A 14,160-nucleotide genomic window follows, 5' to 3' on the forward strand; every position below is an offset into this window, starting at 1 on the left:
AGTTGAAACAAGAGACAGGTCCTAGAGTAGTGTTAGAAGAGATGACATAATACACCCAAGTTGCAAAATTTCTGTATAGGCATACCTCAAACCTGTGGGTTTGGTTCCAGACCACTGCAATAAAGAGAATATTGCAATAAAGCAAGTAACACAAATATTTTGGTTTCCTGGTGCATATGAAAGTTATGTTTATGCTATACTGTAGTCTATTCAGTGTGTAATAGCATTATGTCTAAAAAACAATACATATACACGTTAATTTTAAAATATTTTATTTCTAAAAATGCTAATGATCACCTGAGCTGTCAGCAAGTCATAATCTTTTTGCTGAGGATCTTGACTCAATGTTGATGGCTGCTGACTGATCGGGTGGTGGTCACTGAAGGTTAAGGTAGCAGTTGAAAATGTATATATATATGTTGAGACAGGGTCTCACTTTGTCACCCAGGCTTGAGTGTAGTGTTATGATCTGGGCTTACTGAAGCCTTCGCCTCCCAGGCTTAAGCCATCCTCCTACCTCAGCCTCCCAAGTAGCTGGGACTACAGGCACGCACCACCACGCCTGGCTAATTTTCATATCTTTTTCATAGAGATGGGATTTCACCTTGTTGTCCAGGCTGGTCTCAAACTCCTGAGCTCAAGCAATCCACCCATCTTGGCCTCCCAAAGTGCTGGGATTATAGGCATAAGCCACTGCGCCCAGCTGCTATAAGGATATTTTTAAATAAGACAACAATGAAGTTTGTCGCATCAATTGACTTCTCCTGTTATGAAAAATTTCTCTGTAGCATGTGATGCTGTTTGACAGCACTCTATTTATAACAGAACTTCTTTTAAAACTGGAATCTGGCTGGGCATGGTGGCTCATGCCTGTAATCACAGCAGCACTTTGGGAGACCAAGGTGGGTGGATTGCTTGGGTCCAGGAGTTCAAGAGCAGCCTGGGCAACATGACGAAACTCTAGAAACAACAACATCAACAAATACATATATATATATATATACACACACACACACACAATTTTTAAGTGTTTTATTTAAGAAATATATTTTATAAGGCTTTAGCTGTCATAAGTCAGGAGTAAAATATATTTTTCTGTATATATTATAGAAAATATATATTCTATATATAATATGTATTTTCTATAACATATAAAATGCATTTTATATAATAGAAATATAATATATACTTTGTATATTATATATACTTTCTATATATAATATATACTAGAGAGAGAGAGAGAATGGTGAATTCTTCCCAGAAGATTTTCAATTTATTTTGCCCAGATCCATCAGAGGAATCCTGACTTATGAACGCTAAAGCCTTATCAAATATATTTCTTAAATAAAAGACTTCAAAGTAGGACTGGGCTCAGTGGCTCACGCCTGTAATCCCAGCACTTTAGAAGGCCGAGGCAGGTGGATAACAAGGTCAAGAGTTTGAGACCAATCTGGCCAATATGGTGAAACCCTATCTCTACTAAAAATACAAAAATTAGCCGGGCATGGTTGCCTGTGCCTGTAATCCCAGCTACTCAGGAAGCTGAGGCAGGAGAATTGCTTGAACCCAGGAGCGGAGGTTGCAGTGAGCTGAGATCGTGCCACTGCACTCCAGCCTGGGTGACAGAGTGAGACTCCGTCCCAAAAAAAAAAAAAAAAAAAAAAAGACTTAAAAGTCGAAATTACTGCTTGATTCATGGGATGCAGAATAGATATTGTGTTGGCAGGCATGAAAACAACATTCATCTCCTTAGACATCGCTATCAGAGCTCTTGGGTGACTAGGTGCATTGTCGATGAGCAGGAATATTTTGACAGGAATCTTTTATGGAGTAGGAAGTCTCAACACTGGGCTTAAAATATTCGGTAAACCATTATGTAAACAGATGTGCTGTTATACAGGCTTTGTTGTTCCATTTATACAGCACAGGCAGGGTAGATATAGCATAATTCTTAAAGGCCCTGGGATTTTTGAAATGGTAAGTGAGCATTGGCTTCAACTTAAAGTCACCAGCTACCTTAGCCCCTCACAAGAAATCAGCCTGTCCTTTGAAGTTTTGAAGCCAGGCATTGACTTCTCCCCTCTAGTTATGAAAGTCCTAAAGATGGCATCTTCTAATACAACATTGTTTTGTCCACATTGAAAATCTGATGTTTAGTGTACCCACCTTCATCAATCATCTTCTGGATAACTCGCTGCAGCTCCTATGGCAGCACTTCGTGCTTAACCTTGCAGTTTTATGTTATAAAGGCAACTTCTTTCCTTAAACCTCATGAACCAACGTCTGCTAGCTTCTAACTTTTCTTCTACAGCTTTCTTACCTCTCTCAGCCTTCATAGAACTTTCACAGAGAATTAGGGTCTTGCTCCAGATTAGGCTCTGGCTTAGGGGAATTTTGTGGCTGGTCTGATCTTCTATTCAGACTGGTAAAACCTATTCAGACCCCTAAAACTTTCCCCATATTAGTGATAAGGCTGTTTTTGCTTTCTTATCATTCTGTGTTCACTGGACTAGCACTTTTCATTTTCTACAAGAACTCTTCCTCAGCATTCACAACTTGGCTAACTGGTGCAAGAGGCCTAGCTTTCAGCCTATCTCAGCTTTCAAGATGACTTCCGCACTGAGATTAATCATTGCTAGCCTTTCATTTAAAGTGAGAGACTTGCAATGCTTCCTTTCACTGGAACACTTAGACGTCTTTGTAGGATTGTTAGTTGGCCTAATTTCAATATTATTGTGTCTCAGGGAATAGGGAGGGCCAAGAAAAAAAATAGAGATGGGGCAACAGCCAGTCAGTATAGCAGTCAGAACACACACATTTATTGGTTAACTTCACCATCATACACAGGTGTTGTTTATGGTGACATGAAACAGTTACAACAGTAACGTCAAAGATCCCTAACCACAGATCACAATAAAAGATATAATAATAATGAAAAAGTCTGAAATATTATGAGAATTACGAAAATGGGACACAGAGACACAAAGCGAGCACGTGCTGTTGGAAAAATGGTGCCGATAGACTTTTTGGTGCAAGACTTCCTGGTGCAGAATTGCCACAAACCTTCAATTTCTTTAAAAAAAAAAAAAAAATGTAGTATCTGTGAAGCACAATAAAGGGAAGGACAATAAAATGGATTATACTAGTATTTGGTTTCCTGTTAAAATTTATATTTTTGCTCTTTCTTGATCCTCATCCTATCACCAGTATCTAGTTCTTTGTACATAATCGCAGAAATGTTATGGCTTTATTTTGATTAGACTATAATGCAAGATGATGTTCCCATAGCAATTTTTTTAAAAGCAAGCACTCCTGTCTAGACAGAGGGAAAAATTGATCCAGATGCTGAGGAGAAAATTGTGTTGATCTCTAACAGATATCTATTATACTGAGGTTACAATCAGTTCCTGGGTTTGTGGTCAAGGTGAAAAGCCAAAACCTTCTAATCTATGGCAGGATTCAATTTTCTGTATGAATTCATTCCTTCCAGGTTTATTGTTTAATAGCATCATGAAGATTATATCTGTATTCATGCAGATTTCTTAGGCAGAATATGAAATGACTGAGCTCAAAGTCAAGAATACAAGGTGGGATTCTATTACAGTATCTCAGGCAAGAAATAATAAAGGCCTGAATACAGGCAGTGGTATGGAGAAGAGAAAAGAAGGGAAAGTTTCTAGAGAGATTTCTGAGGTATGATACCCAGAATTTGGTTACTAATTAGAGGTGGGAGATGAGAGAGGGGGAAGTGTGGAAAGAAACTCAGAGGTGCTGGTTTGGAAGATTTCATAGATAGATAGATAGATAGATAGATAGATAGATAGATAGATAGATAGGAGGCCCAGCTGGTCCCAGGTTGCCCAGGACTTTCTCAGGTTCATCACTGAAAGTCTTGTGTTACGGGAAACCCCTCAATCCCAGGCAAGTTGTACATTTGGACACCCTATGATAGAAATAACATTAATTTATATAGGGAATACAGGAGAAGGAACGTTTTCACTGTGGAAAATAAATTCTGTTACGGGCAGGTTGAATTTAAGATAACTACAGAAGATGTAAGTAACAAGTTGGAAATGCATTTTCAGAGCCCACTGGAGAGGCTGAGGCTGGATATGGAGAATTGTCAGTCATTATATGAGAAACGATGCCATGCAAGAAGATGAGACTCTCCTAGGAATGATTTATAGAGTGGGAAGAAAAGGGGGGCTGAGAATAGAATTCAGTTAAAAAAAAAAAAAAAAAAAGGCAGGGAACGGTACTTTCTCATGGAAAAAGAAAGCCCATCAAGGGAGACAGAGAAGAGGTTCAGAAGTGGGAGAAATAGGAAACAGTGATTATCCCAGAAGCCAAAGAGAAGGGGAATTTTCAAAAGGTGGGTGGGGAAGACGAAAGTGTCAAAAGCCGCTGGACCTGGAATTAAGCTTATTTCCTGTAGTGATGGAAAAGGGGTGGTATTAGGAGTACGTGCCACAAGAGTAAGGAGAGCACGGGGTCCAGCCCCAGCAAACTTAAAGAGGATCCCATCCAGCAGATACATGCTTACCTGACCCTCTGAGAGCCGAGGGAGAAAGACAATGAATCATCACTTCCAACTTACTCTCTAGTCTCAAGCACTGAGACATTATTCTACCTTTCCTCACTTACTTTCTTTTCTTTTTTCTTTTTTTTTTTTTTTTTCCTTTCCTTTCTTTTCTTTTTTCTTTCGACAGAGTTTTACTCTTGTTGCCTCAGGCTGGAGTGCAGTGGCGCTATCTCAGCTCACTGCAACCTCCACTTCCTGGGTTCAAGTGATTCTCCTGTCTCAGCCTCCCAAGTAGCTGGGATTACAGGTGTGTGCCACCACGCCTGGCTAATTTTTGTATTTTTAGTAGAGACGGGGTTTCACCATGTTGGTCAGGCTGGTAGCTTTATTTTTTTTAAAAACTGGCATATGTTGAACACCTAGTCTGTGCCAGGCACCTTATATGCTTTATCTCATTTAATCCTCATAGCAACCCAATGAGGAACTTTTATAAATATTCTTCATTTTGCTTCCCTTCAATTTCCCTACTTTAAAAAAAATCTGTAATGACAAAAACTAAAGTTTTCTTAAACATGCCATATTCCTCCAATAATATCTCCTTAGTCTTGGAGACTATTCAGTATCTCTGGATCCTGAGTCTCTAGTGTCTGCTTTGATTCCCAAGAATCAAATGAATTTTTTTTCCTAATTTATAAGATATTTTTGAATTCTTTTATAATTTTCTGAGGTACAATAATCCCACCTATCTGATGCTAGCTACCAAGTTAAGAAAGTCTACACTTCAATTTTTCTAAAAGAATGCCTAAACAGGCATGCAAATATTCATAGCTCTGCAATATTATTCTTGCAACCTCTGTAGTTCAATAGTTTGCTAATTGCTTTATGATAGTAACTTTTGTTTATCTATTAGATGATAAACCTCTAGATGTCAGGAGCCAAGCATCATACTTTTCTCATCCTCTACAACATCTAACAGATTATTGAACATCATAGGCATTAGTGAATATTTGATGGCTTAGTCTTCATACTCAGAAACAAAATAATGAGCAAAGCATGCTTGCACCCTCTCTGGCATGGTCTCCATGCTGTTCCCTAGCTGCAGCACCAATATCAATCCTGTTACTCCTGCGCTTCTACCACCAAATCATTTCATTGCTATGGGATTAATTTATATACTGGATGAAAATGGAAGAGCACAGAAATAAAAATATACCATATGTGGTAGTACCCATAAAAGATTAAATGAATAAATATCTATAAAATGAATTGGCATCATCTCAAAAGCCTCACTGTAAAGGGTTCATATAAACGTTACTTTTTGCAGTTATACAAGTTTCTGTATACATTTTCCCCTGTGATATTGTAGTGGCGATAATACCATATTCCCAACCACCAAAAGCTAAAACTCTCAGAGATGGTACATATATAAGCAACTAATGAAACAAACTCTATTTTTCTCCCTCTGCATTACTCAAATTGAAAAAACATCCAGAGTTATCAATTCTTCTGTAAGACAGACAGGTCTAGGCTTGTATAACTATGATTTCTGCTAACTGGCCACAGCCTAGTATTTTCACACTTTTTTTATACTAAATGGTTAGAACTGATCACTCCACCCGAAGCTGTCATAGAGAAATCATCATTTAAAAATCTTAATAAAACATGCAGCAATAGAGTTGAATTTTTAAAATATTATTCTATTTTTTGCATTTCAGTAAACTCTTGCAAATGTCACCCATTTGCCTTTTGTACAATTATACACACATGAATGCCCGTTAAGATTAGTAAAAAGAAAAAAAAATGTATTCAGTTTGTCACATATCATCAGTACATTTCTAATCTGGACAATTCTTTGGATAATTAACTGAATTTTCAGAAGTACTTTAGGTTGCTCATCTAGCTTAGGAAAAGCTGTTTACTCAAGTAAACTAAGCAGAGGTGATGGGGAGAGATAAGGTAGGGAGGGAGTAAAACACCAAGCTTTGCTAATAAATAGTTCTCAGAAATATCAGCTCCCAATTTACTACTTGTACACAATGGGCCAGTTGAAACTTGTATGGTGATCCAATTTGCCACAGCTCTTGTTTTTAGTCTTTGTGGAGCTGCTGTGTGAGCACAGTGGGGGCCGCTCCTGTGTATCCCCTGAGTCAAATCAGTGGGCTTTTGTTTCCTGCTGGTCAAAAATATCAGGTGGCTTCAAGAGTCTAATTATCAATGAAAAATTAAATTCAATACAGAAATGTAGCCACAAGCACCCCTCACCTCACCCTTTCTGAGCCCTCACCACCCCCAGGCATGTGATGAAGTATCAAGTCATTCCTTAGGATTCCAAAGAGATAGCAGGGGAAAAAAGGCCCAGACCTGGGGAAGAAGCAGAATTGATTTTTACTTGTATACCTTTCTCCTTTCTTGGTAGAGGACTGTTCTAATTACCATAAAAGTTCTGGAAATTAGCAGACTGTAAGGAATTTTCTCTAAGAATTGTTAAGCCAAACTTATCTTAACATTGTATCATAACATCTTCTGGCCATAGTTCCCATCAGAAACTGTATAAACAGAAATGAAAGAAGATATATGTTATTGTCAATAAACTTGATAATTCAAATAGGCCCTTTTTTAATGCGCTGAAAGAGTTCTTACTTGCTCACTAACGTATATTCTTTTATCTCTACTGAGTTTATCCAAGGCATTTAGGAAAACATGAATCTGGAAATGCTAGTAACTGCCACTTATTTCAGGCTTTCAAAGTAAGTACAGGTTCTTCACTTCACATTCTAAGTCACAGAATAGAATTGGAAGCTGCCAAAACCAAATGTAATACAGCTTTAGTTTTCTACACATGTGATTCCCTTCTAATCCTTGTCTTTTTAAAAAATATATATGCTTCATTTATAAGTGATCGACTAAGCTTATGGTGGGAGAAAAAAATCTACCGTCTTAAAATATCCACCCTCATCAACACTTCCCATTAGATACCTCCTCCAAAAAGTGAAATATTAAAGTTGAAATCAATCAAGGCAAGCTTTTTCATGGTGCTCAAATACTTTAACTACAGTGTCAATGTGCATTGTTTTTAAAACGCCAAAGTAAGTATTAGAGTTGATTCACAAATACCATTGAAGGGTGAAGTGTTCTTCCATATGGTATCCCTATACAGTCCCTAAGTATATCCCTGTACTTTTGACATCTCTGTATCAAAAGATGATATTAACCTTGGGTTAAATGTCTCTATAGATTATTTGATGAGACAATGCAACTTTCTCTATGAGTCTTGGATATATGTTAGGTAACAGCTTGAACTAGAAAGTGCTCCAATGCAGAATGGCGTGAATCCGGGAGGCAGAGCTTGCAGTGAGCAGAGATCGCGCCATTGCACTCCAGCCTGGGCGACAGAGCGAGACACTGTCTCAAAAAAAAAACAAAAAAGAAAGTGCTCCAATGCTCCAAAATCCTTAGGGAACCAATTATACAATTGTCTGAGCCTATTTTAAGGATAACAAAGACTCAAAGACCGAATTATAGCCAAACTTGTCCAAAGGCACTCTTGGAACTCAATAGAAAAACATAATAAGAAGCATCCTCAACACGAGAGAAAGGGCCCGGCCCAGTGGCTCACGCCTGTAATCCCAGCACTTTGGGAGGCCGAGGTGGGCGGATCATCTGAGGTCAAGAGTTCGAGACCAGCCTCAACAAGGAGAAACCCTGTCTCTACTAAAACTACAAAATTAGCCGGGCATGGTGGTGCATGCCTGTAATCCCAGCTACTTGGGATGCTGAGGCAGAAGAATTGCTTGAACCTGGGTGGCGGAGGTTGCGGTGAGCTGAGATCGCACCATTGTACTCCAGTCTGGGCCACAAGAGCAAAACTCTGTCTCAAAAAAAAAAAAAAAAAAAATACTAGAGAAAGGCAGAAGAGGGGGAAAATAGTAAAGGTAAATTCATGATGAAATATGAGTTATATTTTAAATGTTTTAAATAAGACTTTCTATCTTTTGCAAATATGAGTATTCAAAGACATAAAAGATAAATCCATTTTGTTCTCCTGCCACTTTAAAAGAGAGATATTTACTGTACACTGAGGAATGTGTTATTTGTTATTATCATTATTCATTAGAATTTTATTTTAAGTAATTTTATATTATATAGTTAAAGAATAGGCTATTTTTGAACATGGCATTTTCAATAGAGAAGAGCGTTGTTTGACATTCTTTGGCTTTTACACATTTATGTGAATTTTGCTAGTTTATTTTATCTTAACACCCAAGACACAATATACATGTGCATAACAGCACCACATCAGAAATAGTTACTGAACAAGGATCACTCTTTACAAATGAACACAAGTTAAAATCCTAACAATTAAAAAATAATAAAATACTCATAAAAGCTAGGTAAAGGATTTTTTTAATGTACTTTAAACCTATAACAAGCAAAGATATATCAAAGATTGTGTTTCTGTATTCATATATCTTTGTTGAAATTGGCTTGACTAAACACCTACAAGTAACTTTTTTATCACATTCATTCTCTTAGATTTTACTGAATAAAATCAGCTTTTTACCATGAAAAGGTAGCTGGCTGCACCAAATACCACCCTTTTCCTTTTAATAGATTCTATATTGTCTACATAGTTTTTTAATGCTGTTTTATCTAACATTTTAAAAATATACACACAACACACACCCCAATATAGTTAACATTAAGACAAAAGTTTAGCAACATAAATGGAGTATTTTCAACTGAGATATAAGGTAGTAGTAAACACTTTATGCAAATGCATTTCAGGTTTTCTGTTCTTCTTGATATACCCCACCCAGAACCTTCTAAAAATGAAGCTGTCCATGCTATTTAAAATTGCATTATGCATTTTATATTATAAATTATTAAAGGACTTAATGGACAATGTGCTAGAAAGAAAACAGGCAAATTACAGAATAATTTAACATTGCAAAGAAACAGAGTAACTTGCAGGACATTAAACACTCTATTTTGACATGGAATGCCTGAAGCTAAAGCAATTAAAGCTGCAAAATATTGCTGGCTGACATGATGTGTATGTAAATTTGTCATTCATTGGCAAAGGTTTGTACCAATCACTGGGAATGTTCACAGTAAAACAATCCATGTAGTATAAAATGCTTTTAGTGAAGTCCTCTAAAAAAGCAGTTATGTATCATTTAAGCATCTAATCATTATCCACAGTAAATTTTTGGTTTAATAAAAGAGTCCTCTATGGAAATGGCCTTAAGATTGAGGATTAGTTCTCAACATATTATTTATATCTGTTCATTTGTTAAAGGGAAAATATCATTTTTAACATACCTCACAACTGGAAAAGAAAATACAAGCCAGAAATTGATGTTTTATTTAATTTGGTTATGTTTTTCCCTAGGACTCCAAAAGAAGGCCTGCCTTTGAGTATTGTGTCTAACTCTACTCTAGAAATAGAGTCTAACAGAGCCATACTGAATTCTAACCATTTATCCCAGCTTAGAATTAGTGGTATTCTCCCACAGGAGGTAGAAGGGGAAAAAAAAAAAAAAAAAAAAAAAAACCACAGTAATCCCCCAAATGCACTGTTGCTATGGAAGAGAAGGAGATGCCTGCTGAGATTGAAAGTCACAAAATATTTGGGCAGTTGAGAAAACGTAGGCCAACCCTCCATTGCCAAAGCCTGAAGACTCTCCCTGCCAGGACTCCCGGGTCATTTGGCACTGCAGAGATACGCTGGACAGAACCCTAGCAGAAGCTATAAGGAAATAAGACACATTTTAGTATTTATTTATCAAAGCTCTTCAATTATCCTTTCAAATTAGACGAACCAACAGTAAACTGGGAACCAAGAGAACATTCTAATAAATACTAAAAGTGACTTCATAATAGAAAAAATAGTCAAATAGTTGGTGAATTACATTTCTTTGACATTTCACCAATGAGTTTAATTAAACTTTCCCAAAGCCTAGGAGCAGGAGAACATCGTTCTCTCTCTCTTTTGGAAAAGACCTGGCTCATAAAATTTCACAGCTCCAGTTTCCCTCTCTAAGACAGTACATTCAATGTTCTTGACTATTTTAGAAATTATATCAAGGATTAATCACTAACTGTATGTTTTGGAGAAAATCATCACGAACCACAGGCTCCATTTGGTAAATAAGAAGCTATACAGGAGATCCCAGCCTGCCACACATTTAATGTTATGCATAAACACTGTATTGATAATCCAAACCAATCATCTTTAACCATTATTTCTAAACTAAATTAATTACACATTTAAATGTATATATAAGCACATATAGTACTAATAATGAAAAAATATCCATATCCTGGAGTTCAATGACTCTGACAGTGTGTAACCTGCAAAATAAGAATATTGACTTGTGGGAGCTCCATAAATGTTTATTGAGCATCTCTGATAGGAATTGTAGGAATTTTTTAGTATGTAGTATATGTCCTCAAAAAGCATATAGTCTAAGGAGAAAAATAGGTAATCAAACATCACACACAGAAGAATGGCAAAAGTACTAAACAGACACATAACAGATAAAATAAGAGAGAAGAAGGAGTGGGAAGAGAGAGGGAGAAAATTAAAGAAAAACAACAAAGAAAAGTCACTGACAAACAGGATGAAAAGTGATAGAACGGTCCGAAAACCCGGCTCAAGTGTCACGTCATGGATTCATGCAGAAATCTATCTAGCCACACTCTCACTATCCACAATTAACAATTTCACAAGGTTTTAAGAAATAAATACCTCTCTAGGATGTCCATGTAAATAAATGTTTTAGGATCTGCTTCAATGCTGTGGAGTTATGATAACTTAGAAAAAAGACAGATAGTCTTAAAGTTTCTATGCCAGCAAAACAATTTCTAAGTTGAAAAGATGAGCGCACATTTCAAAGTTTCACAAACTATAAATATGAATCATAGCATTGCTACACAGTGTGAATAGATTTCAGATCTCTGAGAAAAGAACCAAAATAATTCTAAAATTATCTCCACCTCTGGACAATAATAACCAGTGGTCTTTTTTTAATCTAGAAGTTTAAAACATATTTTAATGTTGTTTCTCCTAAGCCTTAACACAGTAAAAGAAAGTTGAAATGTAGTCTTTGTGACAAACATGTAGTATCTGTGAAGCACAATATTAATCCCATTTGTACCATAAAAAGTATGATCCACTTGAGCCTTGCTCTCCTGTGAATTATGGATCATTCTAATACTCAGGGGATAGTCATCACATCTCAAAGTTTCCTGCTTTGTTTCTACAATGTTTCTCCTCAGATACCTAAAGTATCTAGGAAATTTGAAATCCCCATATGAAATATCTTAACATATTATTTCAACATACATTCCACTCTTTCCATATCCACAAATTATGTAGCACAAGAGAACCAGATTCACCAAATAAAATGATAGTAGGTGTATTTTATTCCTTGAAAGAAAAGGCTACTTATTACAGTCATATTCCTTTGGTAAGTAGCTAAAATATCCAATTAATAGGGTTTAACCATCAGGCAGAATTTGTTTTTAGAATAACGAAAATGTGTTGTCATTACATTGTTATTCCCTTGTGTGTATTTTTTTGAGATGTGACTCATTATAACTTATTTTAGCTGTTCTGTTTTCTAATTCTTCATATTTTCACATCTTTTACAACAAAATAATAATACATAAATAATACCTGACAAGATTTTACAGATTTTTATCTATTAGTATGCTTTTGTTCTCCAAGCATCTTAAAACATGGGTGTGGTAAAATACAAAGAATGTGAATATAAGCATCTTTACAAGAAAAAGCATCAGTTTTCTCTCTTCTGCCACACACATTGCAGATTACAGTTAACAATGCATTAAGCAATACAGAATAGTAATTTTGAACCCAAACATCATGCCAAATAGATCTAGTGAAACCTAGTTCCCAAATGTAGCTTCATTCTGAAAATCACTGTTTTCATTAACAGTGTCTTCCAGCAGCCTTATTTCAATAGTACCACTATTAACCATGAAATTTAGCTGCTTCTGTTTACTCTTTGAATTATACCTATTAAATTGCCAACTCAATTTATTTTCCCAGTTGTCATTACCCTGTTAAGAGTATTGTTAATAAGCTAAAAAGTCTCTCTATTCCTTTTCTTAGCTTATGTAGCTGCCTGAATTTACTTACTAATACAATTTAGAATATAGGATCCAATAAAAAGTGGAGTCAATTCCTGACATATGCCTTCACTTCCATCTTTATTAAAGAGGCACATTTCTAAAAAAGAGTTGGGAGTATTGCATGCATTTCTCTTTTTGCTACACGTAATCAGCAACAACATAATAGTCTAGTGACTATTTTGACATAGCCACTTCAGATCTATGAAAAAAGGATGTTTTAATTAAAATGTAGGCCAGTGGCACAACTAATTTAAGAATTAGTTGATGTCACATAATTAATTCAATTTTACCAGATACTATTCTTACCATTGAAATATATAAGATAAGGCCAGGCATGGTAGCTCATGCCTGTAATCCCAGCACTTTGGGAGGTCGAGGTGGGTGGATCACCTGAGGTCAGGAGTTTGAGACCAGCCTCGCCAACATGGTGAAACTTTGTACTAAAATACAAAAAATTAGCCAGGCGTGGTGGTTGGTGCCTGGAATCCCAGCTACTCAGGAGGCTAAGGCAGAAGAATTGCTTGATCCCTGGAGGCTGAGGTTGCAGTGAGCCGAGATCAGGCCATTGCACTCCAGCCTGGGTGACAGAACGAGACTGTATCTCAAATAGAATAATTTTTAGAAAAAGAAATATATAAGATAGCCAAAAACCAATTGAAAATTAAAATTAATTTTTAAACAATTTTTATTATATCACAACTATAGTCAATGGGTGATAACAAATATATATTGTGCCCCTAGGATTTTCGAGTTAATATGCCAAGTATTTGAAATACCATGAAAGATCAGACATGGTTCTTCCCATCAGGGAATACATATTGACTTGCAAACATCACTTGGATATGCTGTTTTTAATTAATCAATGACTTCATATTCAATTACATAAACTTTGAGTACTTATGTTACACTAGGCACTGATGCAAGGATTAGGGACAAAAAGACATATATATCACATATTGAGGATAATGTTAAACATTAATTCTCTAGTTATGATCAGGAAATATGCATAGATAAACGTTCCTGACACACACTCCAGAATTTTTTTTTTTTTTTTTTTTTTTTTTTTTTGAGACAGAGTCTTGCTCTGTCACCCAGGCTGGAATGCAGTGGCAATTTCAGCTCACTGCAACCTCCGCCTCCCAGGTTCAAGCAATTCTCCTGCCTCAGCCTCCCAAGTAGCTGGGACTACAGGCATGTGCCACCACACCCAGCTAATTTTTTGCACTTTTAGTAGAGATGGGGTTTCACCATGTTAGCCAGGATGGTTTGATCGCCTGCCCTCATGGTCCACCTGCCTCGGCCTCCCAAAGTGCTGGGATTACAGGCATGGGCCACTGCGCCTGGTCACACAATCCAGAATTTTTAAACCAACACTAAGAGAGAGACAGATGTGATGATACATTTTTGTTCATAGCTCACTGAAACCTCAAACACCTGGGCTCAAGCGATTAATCCTCCTGCCTCAGCCTCCCAGTAGCTAG

Source organism: Papio anubis, chromosome 1 (assembly GCF_008728515.1).
Source record: "Papio anubis isolate 15944 chromosome 1, Panubis1.0, whole genome shotgun sequence".
In the NCBI taxonomy this organism is placed as follows: Eukaryota; Metazoa; Chordata; class Mammalia; order Primates; family Cercopithecidae; genus Papio; species Papio anubis.